Consider the following 15,470-nt stretch of genomic DNA (forward strand, 5'->3'; position numbering starts at 1 on the left):
ATATATAATAATATATAGTAACCACTCCACAGTTATAGGCATTTTTGAAAGATAATTCTACTATTGTTGTTGTTAATTGCCATCAAGTCAATTCCGACTCATGGCGACCCCATGTATGCAGAATAGAATTGCTCCATAGCTTTTCCAAGGCTTTTAGAAAGAAACCAGTTTTCTGCTTTTGGAACCAGATCACCAGGCCTGTCTTCTGAAACAGCTCTGGGTGGGTTTGAACCATCAACCTTTCAGCTAGTAGTTGAGTGTTTAAGCATTTGGACCAGTCAGGCACTTAATTCTGCTATACTGAGGGGAAAATGGACTATAAGAGGGTAAGCCTGGAGGACCGGGATCAGCTAGGAGGCTTTGCCTATAATGCAGCCAAGAGCTTATGGTGCCTTAAAAATGAAGAGAAACAGATTGTAGGACTAAGGAGAAAGGAGAAATAATCAGCTGTGGTCACTCTACAGATGTTGGGGATGGCAGGGGGGAAGCCAAAGGAATGAAGAATGGCTCCCTGGTTCCTAGGTAGGGCAACTGGAGAGAAGGAAGTGCCATCTGCACATACTAGGGGCACAGGAAGAAGAGAAGAGGGGCTGGGGTAGTTGGAAGGGAGTCAGAGTGATAATGAATTCAGGGTGGTACTTGCTAAGTTTGAGGTGTTTGTGGGCCATCCTGGTAGGCATTCTGGTGGGCAGATGAAATGTGAGGTGGAACTCACACATAGGAGAGTAGATGACAGCATGTAAAGACATTGAGAGGAGGCATTAAACACAGAATCCCGGTGTGGTGCTGAATGCCCTGGGCCCTGTGAGCACGACCTTATGCAGCAAAAGGAACTTTGCAGATGTGATTAGTGTTTCGAGATGGAGAGATTATCCTGGATTACCCACATGGGTTCTCAGTATAATCACAAGTGTCCTTATAAACAGATGGCAGAGAGAGAGATGACTACAGAAAAGGAAAAGACGATATAATGACAGAATGGTTTGAAGATGGACGAAGGGGCTACAAGCCAAGGAATACAGGCAGCCACTGGAAGCTGAAAACAGTAAGGAAACGAGTCTCTTCTCAGAGCTTCCACAACAAATAAGCCCTGCAAGACACAGACTTGAACCCAGTGAAACTGGTTCTGGACTTCTGACCACTGGAACTGTAGGAGAATAAATTTGTTTTGTTTTAAGTCATTGAGTTTCTGGTAAGTCGTTGGAGCAGCCATAGGAAACTAATTTGCACCTCTTGAGAGAAGAGCCAGGAAGGAGGTTAAGAAAGAGAGTCCAAAGCAGTAGGAAAACTAGGAAGCTTGGAAACAAGGAAAAAGTAGTCAGTTGCTTCCAAAGGTGCTTAGGTCTGGCCTGGTAAGGTAAGGGTAGAGAAATGTCCTTGAACTTAGCAAAAGGACAAAGAAGTATTCAGTAGAGTGGTAGCGACTGACTTGAGAGGGTTGATCAGTGAGATGGAGAAGAAGTGAAGACAAGTGGAGACAAGCTTTTCAAAGAAGTTTGGCTGTGAAGGGAAGTGAGAGAGAAGGTTGGAGCTGAAGGGCTGTGGAGATGAAGGGAGTGGGTGGGGAGCTGTGGGAGCCTCCAGCTGATGCTGGTGAAGTAGGAACGGCGTCATCTTCTCAGAGTCTGGGGGGCTGGCGGGAATCTTAAAGGAGTGAGGAATAGGAAAACAGCTTTGAACAGTTGCTGAGAAAAATGGGTGGGAATAGTAAGTAGGAAAAGTAAAAGTTTGAGAGCCATCTGAAGTAGACCACCAGCACCAACCTGCACTGTTCCGTGATTTCCCTCTGTCAGCAGCCCAGGCAAAGAGAAAGCAGAGGGTGGGATTAATACAAGACTGGACTTCACCAGCTAATGAAAGTGCAGTAAAGGAATTGAGAAGAGACTGGGGGGAAATGGGATATAAGCGGGAGAGGGAAGAAAATGAAGCGATGAAGAAAGTGGGATCAAAGAGCAGAAGATATTTGACAAAAAAATAATTAGACAATTGAGAAAATACAGAAAACAGTACAAAGAAAATGTAAATGACCCTAAATCCCAACACCCAGAGATAACCACTGTTGCCATTTTCTTGTTTATATTTATATTCTCTTTTATCAGAATGTACACTTGTTTTTACAAAACTATAATCATACTTGACACAGTGCTCACTAACTTGCTTTTTAAAATAAAACAATATGCTATGAATAGTTTTTCATGTCATTTTATGGTCTCTTTTCATGGATGTCTGGATACTGGTGTTGTTAGCCGCTGTCAAGTCAGGCAACTCCGCGCACAATGGAAAGAGATGCTCCCTGGTCCCGCACCATCCCCAGGCTCGGGTACTGATCAAACCAAGGGACCCATAAGGTTTTCACTGGTGGCTTTTCTGAATAAGTCATCAGGCGTTTCTCCCTCGTCTGTCTTAGTCTAGAAGCTCTGGTGAAACCTGTTCAGTGGTACAGCAACCTGCACGCCTCCGCGGACAGACTGCTGGTGGCTTGCATGAGGAGCACTGGCCAGAATCGAATCCAAGTCTCCCGCGGGGAAGGCAAGCATCTACTGACTCCCCAGTGTCTCAAGTCTGAACACTAATTTACTTAAAAAAAATCCGACAGGATTTATTTACCCAGTCCCCTGTTTTTAGATATTTAAGCAGTTTCCAATTTTTCCCAATTATAAAGGAAGAAGGAAGTATTTTGGAACCAAAGCTAAACCCAAGATAGTCTGGGCCTGCCTCATAGGTGAGGAGGCAGTTTTGCCTGAGATGTTTTGCATGGACTTTCTGGCTAAGAAAAGAGGAAGGAGGTTTGGGTGGACGTGTGGAATGGGAGCGGGTGGCAACATGAGTCTGTGCCCATTGGTATCCATTCCCACCCAGCCTCATGGGTATGAGCCCTGCAGAGGGAAACCATGGGCTGAGACCAAAGGAGCCATTGTCAGGAGTCCCTTTAAAGCCCCAGGGAACAAAGAGTACAGCACCTGGAGCCTGGGAGACAAGAGTCCCATGGAGGGGCTCCTCTCACTCCTCAGAGGAGGATGTGGCATGGCCCTGGGGGCACAGAGAATGCCAACAAACCCAAAGTGAGTCTCAGGTGCATGGATGCCAGATGGGTTTGGAAGTTTCTGCTTTCCCACAGGGATCTCATCTAGATGAGAGCAAGAAGCAGCAAACTATGGCTTGTTCTCTTTCATGGCCCAGGTAGTCCCCACATAAAGCGAGTTTGATTTCTAGGTGTTTGGAGATTTTCCTGTTATCTCTGTGTTGATTTCTAGTTTGAATCCATTATTGCCAGAGAACATAATCTATATGATTTCAATTATTTTCAATTTGCTGAGGTCTGTTTAATGGCCCAGAATAGGGTCTATCTTGGTAAATGGGTGCCTGAAAAGAACGCATAATCAGCTGTTGTTGGGTGAAATGTTCTAGACATGTTGATTACATCCTGTAGGTTGATGATCTTGTTGAGTTCTTCTGTATCTTGCTGATTTTTTCTCCACCTGTTCAATCAACTGTTGAGAGGTAGGCCTGGGGTTATGGATTTAGACAAACCTGGTTTGAACGCTGATTTTACTTCTTACTAGCTGTGTGGTCATGGGTAGACTCAGAATTCAATCCTGGAAAAACTCTTCCATGACCCAAACTGTGTGACCTAGCATGGAAGATACAAGTAGCAAACATTTATGCACCACTTACTCAGTGCCACACAATGGTCTAAACACTTTACAAATATTGATTTGTATGTAATCCTCACCACAAACCTATAATGCAGGTATTATTATTATCCTCATTTTACAGATGAAGGTCCCTGGGTGGTATAAACAATTATGCTCAACTAACCAGAAGGCTGGTGGTTCAAATCCACCAGCCGCTCTTCGGAAGAAAGGTTGGGCAATCTACTTCCATAGTGATACTGTCTCGGAAACCCAAGGAGGGGTCTCTATGAGTTGGATCCAACTTGACAGCAGTGAGTTTTTATTATTATTATTAAACTAAAGGTTGGCAGTTCAAATCCATCCAATGGGCACAGAAGAAAGGCCTGGTGATCTTTGGTAAAGATTACAGCTAGGAAAACTCAATAAAGCAGTTCTTCCCTGTAACATATGGGATCACTATAAGACAGAATCAACTTGACAGGCAATGGGTTTTTTTGGTTTTGGGCTTTATAGGTGAGGAAACTGAGGCATAGAGGTTCAGTAACATAACCAGGGATAGGTAGGGAAGGCGAGAAACAAATCCAAGTAGTCTGGTTCCAGAATATGTGCTTTTAGCCACTATACCATATTGCTTCTGGGGAAATTACACACTTTCCCAGGACATAGAAGAAATACTTAGGAGCTCTGGTGGCATAGTGCCTAAGGCATTTGACTGCTAACCAGAAGGCTGGTGGTTCAAACCCACCAGCCACTCCCTGGAAAGAAGACTGGGTGATCTGTTTCCATAAAGATACCACCTTGGAAACTCAAGGAGGGGTCTCTATGAGTCAGATCGACTCAATGGCAGTGAGTTTGGTTTTTTGTTTGTTTGTTTGTTTGTTTACCATGGAAGCCCTTCCTTCCTAGAAGCCAGTGTCTCTTACACCAATCTCTGATTAGTCATGCAAAGAATCAGAAACATTTCTGTCAGATTTTCTTTGGAATACACAGAGGGGTTTATGGGAGCTCCCCAAGCTCTTGGTAAGTAGATCACTATTCCCTGTGTCCTGATACTGCCACCTCCACCACCACAATGGGAGGTGGAATAGAATACAGTATGATAAAAGGCAAGGCTTAAGGGTCAGACCACCTGAGTTTGGATCTAGGCTCCTCCATTTATTAGCATCAGGACCTTTGCAAGTTACTCAACTTCTCTGTTTCTGCCTTCTCACCTGTAAAATGAGGATCATTAATAGTACCTATTCCACAGAGTGAGAAGCTCTGGTGGCGCAGTCATTAAAGAATTCTGCTGCTAACCAAAAGATTGGCTGTTTGAACCCCCTAGCCTCTCCATGGAAGAAAGATGTGGCAGTCTGCTTCCGTAAAGATTTACAGTCTTGGAAACCCCGTGGGGCAGTTCTGTTCTGTCCTATAAAGTCCCTATGAGTTGGAGTCAACTTGATGGTGGTGGGTTATTCCATAGAGTTTATTGTGAGGATTAAGGAAATTAACAAATGTAAATACTTAGAAGAGTCTTCAGCATAGCAATTAGTCCATAAATGTTATTTGTTGTTGCTATTATTGTTGTATATTGTCTAAAAGACTATTGTTGTTAGGTGCCATTGAGTTGGGTCCAACTCATAGAGACCCTATGTGCAACAGAACAAAACACTGCCTGATCCTGCACCAACCTCACAATCCTTGCTATACCTGAGCCCATAAATGCAGCCACTGTGTCAATCCATCTCATTGCAGGGCCTTCCCTTTTTTGGTAACCCTCCACTTTACCAAGCATGATATCCTTCTCTAGGAAATGGTCCCTTCTGACAACAAGATCAAAGTAGGTGAGATGAAGTCTGGCCATTCTCACTTCCAAGGAACATTCTGGCTGCATTTCTTCCAGGACAGATTTGTTAGTTCTTCTGGAAGTCCATGGTACTTCCAGTATTCTTTGACAACACCACAACTCAAAAGCATCAGCTCTTATTTGGTCTTCCTTATTCATCGTTCAGCTTTTGCATGCATATGAGGGGTTTGAAAATACCATGAGTTGGGTTAGGCCATACCTTAGTCTTCAAAGAGACATCTTTGCTCTTCAGCACTGTAAAGAGGTCTTTTGCAGCAGATTTGTCCAGTGCAATTCGTCTGATTTCTTGACTGCTGCTTTCTTTGGTGTGGATTGTGGATCTAACAGACTAGAACCTAGATTAAAAATATAACTAAAATTAACTTCCTACCCTTCACAAAAGGAGCTCTGGTGGCATAGTGCCTAAGGCATTTGACTGTTAATCAGAAGGTTGGTGGTTCAAACCCACCAGTGCTCATTGGAAAGAAGATGGGGGCAATCTACTTCCGTAAAGATTTACTGCTCAGAAACCCAGCAAGGGTCACTATGAGTCAGAATCAATTCAATGGCAGTGAATTTGATTTTTTTTTTTTTTTTGGTTTACCTTTCACAAAGAATATCATGCCTTACTTTCCTGTTAATCGTAGGCTCAAAGAAATCCATATTTGCCAGGGTATCCACCATCACCTTGACTTATCCCCAAATGACTCTCTTCATCTCTTGGATCTAATCATCTACATCTTCCCCAGTCTGCCCCAAATCCTTTCATTGGATGCTCTGGAACTTAAGGCCTATTATCAACAAAATTCCCCACCTTATCAACCTCTTCTCTAAGTTTTCTCTTTGCTTTTTCGCTGTAATAGAAACTTGGCTCTCCCCTAAGACACTACTCCCTTGCAGCTCTCTAAAAAAGAGTTGTTTTCTTTTTCTCCCACTTTCCACATACTACAGAGCCTGGAGGTAGGGCAGGTGTCTTAATCCTTTTTGCTTCTTCCAAAAAATTTCTCCTCCCTTTGAAGCACATGCGAATAGTTACCCGTCTTTGTTGCAATCATCTTCCAACATCTACCAACTTTATTATGGACCTATGCATTTGGCTGATATTTACTTCTCCACCACTAATAAGTCAGGGAGCTCTGGTAGCATAGTGGCTAAGGCACTTGACTGCTAACCAGGAGGCTGGCCGTTCAAACCCACCAGCCACTCCTCAGAAGGAAGATGGGGCAATCTACTCCCGTAGTGATACTGCCTCAGAAACCCAAGGAGGGGTTGCTATGAGTTGGGGCCAACGTGACGGCACATAACAACAACAACAACACTAATAATTCAAGACAATCCATCCAAATCCTTGGCCTCTCACTCTAAAAAGCTTTCCTCCACCCATCTCAGGCACACACTCCCATGACCCCTGTCCCTATCTGTAACCGCACCTCTTCCAATCTCTGGATTTCAGGCATCTTATGCGCTGACCATCTCTCCAGCCCCCTACACTCGTATCTTCACACCAACAGTTTTTCAACCTTTTGGGGTTCTTTAGTCTATTGACTGATTACACCTCAACATAAAGAAAACTAAAATCCTCACAACTGGACTGATAAGCAGCATCACGATAAATGAGAAAAGATTGAAGTTGTCAAAGATTTCATATTACTTGGTTCCACAATCACACCAATGGAAGCAGAAGTCAAGATATCAGATGACATATTGCACTGGGCAAATCTGCTGCAAAAGACTTCTTTAAAGTGATGAAGAGCAAAGATGTCTCTCTGAAGACTTAGGTGCTCCTAACCCAAGCCATGGTATTTTCAACTGCCTCATATGCATGTGAAAGCATTTGTAGTATATTCTTGTCAGAGTGGCACTAGGTAAGCAGAACAGATGGGCTCAGGAATAGCGAGGACTGTGAGGCTGGTGCAGAACCAGGCAGTGTTTCGTTCTGTTGTACATAGGGTCACTATGAGTCAGAACTGACTTGCCAGCACCTAACAACTATCCACCATTTTCCTTGTCCATTACCCTCTTCTTGTGTTGCCTTCTCACTTCATCCAGTTTAGATTGTATTGTCCATTACTATAATCATTCCTTTGCATGCACTCTTAATTCTCTTGCCCTTCTTCCTCCATCTTACTTATTTGCATTTTCCCTGAGGAACTGACATGGCTGGAGATAAACTGTGCTGACTGATCTCATTTTGAATTTGTAAGGACAAACCACAAATAGGTTCTCAGCACTGTCCAAAAATCCTGATCAGTTTCCCTACTCAGCTCTATCTCTGCTCTCTGAAATGATGACTCCATACCCTCTTTTTTCATTAAATGGGGACACACACTCCATCGTCAACTAGTGATCTTAATTATTATTTTACAGAGGAAAGAGAAGTAACCAGAAGAGAACTTCCTCATTTTCCCAACAGTAATTCTTATATTACGTCTGTTCCCTGCAAATTCCCTTTTCTACTTGTTTTTTGTCACTCATGTTGAATGCTTTCCTCAAATGTCTGGTCATCCTTGCTTCATTCAGATCTCCACCGCTCAGTGGAAGCACCCTTGTTGAGATAATCTTGCCAACCCCGTAGTCTGTGCTCACCCTCTGACAAGCGTTTAACAGAGCTGTCACTCTCTTTCTGAGGCACTGCCTCAGTCCCCAGGACATCACATTCTTCTGGTTTTCTTTCCGCCTTCCAGTGGATCCTTTGGCTGGCCCCTTCTCCTCTTGTCAATCTATCCCCTTTTCTGTGACTGCATGCACTCTCACTCCTGCCCTACATGCCCACCCTTCCATGCTTCCTCATGTCGGTAAATGACCCTAGCCATCCCAGTGCTCGGCCCAAATCTTAGGGTCCATCCATGGTTTCTCTCTTACCCTCTTACTACACATACAACCTATCGCCAGGCTGCAGTAGCTCTTACTTCAAACTTGATCCCAAACCTGATTACTCTTCACTACCACTACTTTCACCACACTGGTCAAAACCACCATTATCCCTCACCTGCCAAAATCTCCTCACCAATCTCCTGGCTTCCAGTCTTATCTGTCTACAATCTATTCTCATAACAAAGGGGAACCATAAAACCTAGATCAAATCATCTCAGTCCCTGCTCCAAGTCTAGAACGCACTCAATCTCCTATCATGACCAACATGGGTTAGGGCCCAACAGTTTTTAACCCTGGTGACGTCTCCAGCTCTTCTTCCCGCACTCACTAAGCTCTAGCCACTTGGCCATTCTCTGACAAGTTTGTCCCCTCAGGGCCTTTGCACTGGCTGTCCCTTTACTGGAACACTCTCCCTCAAATCTCATTTCTTTCCTGAATGCTACTGCCTCAGAGAGGCCTTTCCTGACCCCGTAACTCAATATCTATTATACTATCTCCTTAACTTCATAACACATGTAGTTGTTAGTTGCCAGCAAGTCCATTCCAATTCATGGAGACCCCATGTGTGCAGAGTAAAACTGTCCTCCATAGACTTTCAAGGCTGTGACCTTTCAAAAGCAGATCACCAGGCCTGTTTTCTGAGGCACCTTAGGCGCCTCCTAGATGGGTTTGAACCACCAACCTTTCAGTTAGTAGTAGAGTCCTGACTAGTTTCAGCTATGTGGTTCTCAGCACTGTGGTAGTTAAGTTGTGTGTCAACTTGGTTGAGCCTGGTTTTGAGTGGCTAGGCAGCTGCATATGGTTATTCCCCATAATGAGACTGATAATCAATTCCATCGTAAAATCTACTGTAAGTAGCTGAGTAGCTGCCTTAAGGATGTGGTCTGCTTCCTGTATAAAAGAAGCAGCTTTCAACTGGCATCACATACTGCACAAAAACATTGTTCCACATCCTGCTTTGGTGAGTAGTGGTGGGATCTTGAAAGCTTGCAAGCAGCCATCTGTATGCAGCGATGAGTTTCTCCTCATCCAGAGAAAGTAAGAATGAAGATGCCTGGAGACAGTCCAGGGTACTGGTACACCATGTGATCCTCAGTCTATATGACTACGAGACCAGAGGAACTGGATGGTGCCCAGCTGCCAGTGTCAAAAACTTGGAGGGGGGGGGTCTGTGTAGGAGATCCTGGATAGAGTGGGAGAACAATGTGGAACAAAACTAAAGATCATTAAAAAAAAAAAAAAAAAAACCAAGGTGGGGGACCAGGTTTGCTGGTCTGATGGAGCCTGAGACTATGGCCCCTAGCTGCTCTTCAGGTCTGGAACTTAACCCACTCCTGTAACTTCCAGTCAAACAAAAGACAGGTATATGAGCTGAACATTTACATTAGGTAGATGCATTCCTTGGAGAGATCAATCATAGGAGAATAGAAGGGCTATGTATGCACAGGAAGACAGCTCAGGGGGCAGGAGTGTATGGAAGGGAAGGACACAGGGAAGAGGTGGCTATGGGGAGGAAGTAGGAAGAGAGCTGTTGCATTGTGGGAGATTATAGTCAATGTCATGAGACAAAGTGTATGTGAACTGCTGTATGGAAGATGAATTTGCTCTGTAAACTTTCACCCAAATCAAACAAAATTAAAAAAGAAGAAGAAGAAGCTTTGAGAAAGCTCTCTGAGATTTTGGCACATTTGGATCCTGCATTTGGCTGAGTCTTCATCTCAGTGGCCTGCCATGTTGTCTTCTGATCTTGGGACTGTCTCTGGACTTGAACTAGTGGCCTGCCATGTTGCTTGGTAATCTTGGGACTGTGCCATTTTACTTCCAACCTTGGATTTGTCAGCCTCAGCAGCCAGCAGCTATCTAAGGGATGCCGCCTGCTTCAGTGGACTGAGAGCAAGAGGCAGAGCTGAAGCCCAAGGTTGAAGGGCCTTCACCTAGGCCCTACAGCTGGCACTTTGAATTTGGACTTCTAGCTTCCTAAACTCCAAGAGAATAAATCTCTGTTTATTAAAGCCATAAACTTGTGATATTTTCTGTTAGAGCAGCACTAGAGGACCAAAACAGAATTTGGTACCAAGAGTGGGGCGCTGCTCTAACAGATACCTAAAATGTGGAAACAGGAGTAGAGTGCATCTTTGAACCCAAGATCCTGGCAGAGACACCAACAGAGACACAAGTAGAGATACCAGCAGAGAGACAGGCAGCAGAGCCAAGAGACGGGCACGAGACAAAGTGACAGAAATACCAGCCCATAGTGGAGAAAACTGAATGTCTTTGGGCAGGAGGTTTCCTGGTGGGGTGGGTTGCCTTTGAGCACTAATTAGTAGAAGAGACAAGCATGAGATGGAGTAGCAGGCTGGCCCACAGAGCAGAAAGCTTTTGGGCACGAAGCTTGCTGGCAGAGTGAGTTACATTTGGGCATTAATTGGCAGAAGAGGAGAGATCAAGGAAACAAGAAGCAGAGTTGCTTCAGCCTCAAATGGTAGGACCATGGCCTCTGGGGGTGGATCCACCACAGCTTCCTAGGTCTCAAAGAGTCAGATCTTCACCAGCTTGATTCAGGAGTGCAGGGCTGCCATTCATGTCAGTGGGATGAGGCTATAGCTGCTGCCCAAAAGTGAGGGGCATGGGCAGGGCTGCCATGCCCAAGAGGCAGAAGAACAGGGCCTGCCAGGCCAAGGGTGTAAGGCCACTACTCAGATGGACTAGAAGACTTGAGCCACTCGATGAAGGAGATGTGTACAGATGCCAAGTTGACAAGGGGTGGAATTGTGGTAGTTAAGTGTGTGTCAACTTAGCTGGGCCTGGTTTTGAGTGGCTGGGCAGCTGGATAGGGTTATTCCCCATGATGAAACTGGTAATCACCTCCATAGTAGAATCTACTGTAAGCAGCTGAGTAGCTAGCTGCCTTAGGGATGTGGTCTGCTTCCAGTACATAAGACATTTTGAGAAAGGTCTCTGAGCTTTTTCTCATGCTTGGATCCTACATGTAGGCAAGTCTTCATTCAGCATCCTGCCATGTTGTCTGCGGATGGTGGGACTGTTTCTAGACTTGAGCTAGTGGCCTGCCATATTGCTTGATAATCTTGTCACTGTGCCTTTATTTTTTTTTTTTTTAGACCTTGGGTTTGTCAAGCAGCTGAAGCCAGCAGCTGCTTGAGTTAAGAGACGGTTCCAGCTCCAGTGGGCTGGGAGCAAGAGGCAGAACTGAAGCCCAAGGCGGAGGAGCCTTCACCCAGGCCCTAGACCTGGAGGTTTCTCTTAACTCAAGTAGCTTCTGGCTGCTGAGGCTGACAAGCCCAAGGTTGACAAGCAAAATGGCAGTCCCAGGATTATCAAGCAACATGGCAGGCCACTAGTTCAAGTCCAGAAACAGTCCCAAGATCAGCAGACAACATGGCAGGCCACTGAGATGAAGACTCAGCCAAAGCAGGATCCAGATATGCCAAAAGCTCAGAGACTTTTCTTAAAGCTTCTTCTTTTATACTGGGAGCACACCACATCCCTAAGGCAGCTACTCAGTTGCTTATAGTAGATTCTACCATGGAGTTGATTACCAGTCTCATCATGGGGAATAACTCCATCCAGCTGCCCAGCCACTCAAAACCAGGCCCAGCCAAGTTGACACACCATAACTATCACAGTCGCATTACTTCATCTCTCTGCGCCACATACACTCATTTACCAATATTTACTGAGAGCCTGCTTTTGGACAGCAGCACTATTCTAGGTCTACCATGATGTTTATATAAGATAATGTGTGACAAGCCCCAACCGCCAAGCCTGGACCATCCTAAGTCCTCAATAACATTGCTATTTATGCCTATTCTTCAATTTTTGGCACAATGTATCCTCACTGTCTGTTTATAACCACCTGTATGTGCAATTTGGATTTTCTCTTTCATCAAAGAATCATTTAGGATTACTTCTGGATCTTTAAGAGTTTGGGTTACTTAAACATTTGTAAATTTCTGGTTTATTGCCTTGTGATTGGAGAAGGTGGCCAGTAGAATTTCAGGTTTGTGGAATTTGATATTTTCTTCAGAGCCTCATATTTGACCAATAGTTGTAAATGTTTTATTGGCATCTGAAAAGGTGTGTCCTCCATTTATAAGATACAAAGTTCAACAGGTATCACTTGAATGTAAATTCCAGGAGGATAGACTTTATGTTCATGATTGTTTCCTAACATTCAGGATGCAGCCCATCATGTAACAGAGATTCAATAAATACTTGTGGAATGAATGACTAATTTTTTATCAATATTATCATTTAGATCTTCTATACCTTTGTATATTTTTTCTTACCTCATCTGCGAAGGACTGTTGAGTTTTGGTATAGTCTCCCATTCCTATTATATTTCTGATAGCTTCTCAGTGTATTTCTAACTACTTTTGCCTTGTGTATTTTAATACAATATATTGAAAAAACATATATAAACAGTAAAACTCACTCACTACTATCGAGTCAATTGTGACTCATCGTGACCCCTCCTTGGGTTTCCAAGGCGGATTTCTATGGAAGTAGATTGTCTAATCTTCCTTCCGAGGAGTGGCTTTTGGGTTTAAACCGCCAGCCTTCTGGTTAGCAGTCAAGTGCCTTAGGCACTATGACACCAGAGCTCCTATATATAAACACATACACATATAATTTAGTGATTGAATATTTAATATTGTTATATAATCATTGTAAATGTTTCCTCTACCAATATAAAATGATAATTTTTGCTTTCTTTTACAAAGCATCATTTATAAGATATGGTCTAATTTTATTATGCTTTTATTATTTTGAATAAAAAATATAAGAATAAAATTTAAAAGGTACAAAAGCACAAAATTCATTTCATTTCACAAAAATTTCACCCCACCAGGAAACCTCCTGCCCAAAAACTTCCTCCTTTGTCTCCACTACTCTGTACCCCTCCCCAGACAATGACTATTAATAGGATTTTTCAGATTTGAGCTCAATTTGAATTAATTAAGTTTTTCATGTTGTTGTTGTTTGCCCTCGAGTTGGACCCGACTCATAGCGACCCCTCCTTGGGTTTCCGAGGCAGTATCAGTACGGAACTAGATTGCCCAACCTTCCTTTCGAGGAGTGGCTGGTGGGTTTGAACCACCAGCCTTCTGGTTAGCAGTCAAGTGCCTTAGGCACTACGCTAGCAGAGCTCCCAATGTTTTCATAAAGGAGGTTAAAGATATTTACATGAATTATTTTGACCCTATAAGGAGCCCTTATAGTGCACTAGATTAAGAAGCACTTGGCTGCTAACCAAAAGGTCGGTGGTTTAATACCACCAGCCAATCTAAGGGAGAAAGAGGTGACAATCTGCTCCCGTAAAGATTACAGCCTTGGAAACCCCATGAGGCAATTCTACTCTGTGCTATAGGGTTGATGTGCGTTGTAGTCAACTTGTGGTAATGGGTTAGTAAGCCTGTGAGGAGGGATAGAGGGTAATGTTTTCTCAGCTGGGCTGCCATCTGCTGGCAGCTCTTCCTTGCCACTCAGTGGTCCCCAAAGAGGATGTGGTGATGCCTATTAGATGACAATGAGCAAAGTGTGATGTTGTCTGTTCAGGATTCTGTCATGCTAGTCTCCCCTGAACTGATTCTATACCTCATCATAAGGAGTTGAGCAGTCTTTACTGCAACATTTAGAGATAATTTCTCCTGGGGGGTAATAAGGGAAAGATCCCAGGCATGGAGCAAATTTTTTTTTTTTTTTTTTTTTTTTTTTAAGCAATCTTATTCCCTATTCTGCACCCAACAAGAAGATGAAGTGTGATCCTTGGAACAATAACATCAGCATCACCTGGAGCCCATTAGAAATACCAAATGTCTTCTCCCAGCGTCACTCAATCAGAATCTGCATTTTAACAAGACCTCTGGGAGAAGTGCATGTAAATTAAAGTCTAAGAAGCACCATAGTAAAGCACAGAGCCTGGCAGAGGTTCTTTTTGAAGATATCCTAAAAAATCAATTTGGAAAATAAAATAAATGACACTGGAACCAAAAGTATATTACATAACTCAGTGGAAGTGATGACAACCTGAGCAGCTATGACCAAGTTCTCACAAGTTCAGGCAAAGTCTACTGCTCTTGTAAGACACAATTGATTAAAAGATGGATCCTAATTTCAGAGTCATTAAAATGTACAAAAATGCATGACTTACAATTGATGAAATATGGTAAATGTTTAAAGTATGAATGGCACTGACCCAATCTCAAAGCATCCTTATAACCAACAACTTCAGGTCCCAAGATAACTGGCAAATTTCCCATTTGCTCACTTTCTATCCCAAGAGAAAGCAAATCTAGCAGAACTAGCTATTCATAGATTGATGGCCTTTGTGTACTACTTGGAAGATAACACTGGCTTCTTGTAACAGAGACTTGAATGAACAATTTCTTAAACAGATAGAGGTTTCTTTCTTTCTCACAAAACAGTATAAAGGCAGGTGACCCATGGCTAGAACTGCTGCTCCTCAAGGTGGCCTGGGGCCCCAGATTCCTCTGATATTTTTGCACCACCATCTCTAGAGGTTGCCCTATCCACAGACCACAAAAGGTTCGCCTCCAGGTCTACATTCTAGAAAGCATGCTGCTTCCTTAAAGTGCACCACAAAAGTTGAACATATAATTTCTGCCCCCTCATAGACCACATGGCCTCAGGTAGTTGCAAGACACTTGGGGAAACCTGATCTTTAGCTGATCAACCATGTGCCCAACTAAAAGTCTATTACTATGTGAAAAGAAAAGAATAAGACCAATTCACTATCTCTGCTATACGTTGGGTCAGACATGAACTTCTGGTCTACTCATCTATGGCCAGGCAATTGGGGTTATGTAGTTTAGATAGATTTCCTGGAGAGGATATTTATTGCATGTCTCCCCATCATTCATCTTCCCCTTCCTCCTTCCTAATAAAATTGCTTGCCACTGAGTCAATTCAGATTCATGGCAACTGCATGTGGGTCAGAGTAGAACCATGCTCCACAGGGTTTCCAGTGGCTGATTTTTCAGAAGCAGATCACCAGGCCTTTCTTCCAAGACGCCTCTGGGTGGATGCAAATTGCCAAGCCTTCAGTCAGCAGGTGAGTGCATTACTGTTTGCAACACCCAGGGACTAATAAAACC

The sequence above is a fragment of the Orycteropus afer genome, unplaced genomic scaffold (genome assembly GCF_000298275.1).
Source record: "Orycteropus afer afer isolate SDZICR_OR568_19922 unplaced genomic scaffold, OryAfe1.0 scaffold00330, whole genome shotgun sequence".
Lineage (NCBI taxonomy): Eukaryota > Metazoa > Chordata > Mammalia > Tubulidentata > Orycteropodidae > Orycteropus > Orycteropus afer.